The following is a 488-nucleotide window of genomic DNA, read 5'->3' on the forward strand; positions in this document are numbered from 1 at the left end:
GTTTTCTTTTGGTGTCCTCCTTCTGTTCTTGAGACAGTTCTGACCTTGTGCCACTAGTCTGCTGCAAAGATTTGCATGGTTGGTGGGTATGCTAACGAACACCTGATCTTCCTGCTTGGAGGCAAGATTTTTACGCTCCCCAGTTGCATAACTTGCGAAGCAGCAGTTTTGCATAAAAACGCAGAATTCAATGGTGGCTACATTTCATATGCAGGGAGAGAGACTTTACCAACTTCTTAAATAAAAAATCAGCGGAAAAACCATTAGATGATCCTCCAAGAATCTCTGCATTTTTCCGGTGGGTCCATGAGGGGAAAGGTTTAGGAATTGCTAGTTTAGGAGAAACTCGAATGGTAGCTGTTTGGCCCAGTACATGGTGGTCTGCTTTATGCCTCCTGTCAAGAGGGGTGGTAGCTGCCATATCTATACTTGGGAGAGACTATAGCAAATTCTTTGCAGGCACAAGGGCTTGAGTCCCATCTACTTAA

Source organism: Podarcis liolepis, assembly GCF_965112155.1.
Source record: "Podarcis liolepis genome assembly, chromosome: 7".
Lineage (NCBI taxonomy): Eukaryota > Metazoa > Chordata > Lepidosauria > Squamata > Lacertidae > Podarcis > Podarcis liolepis.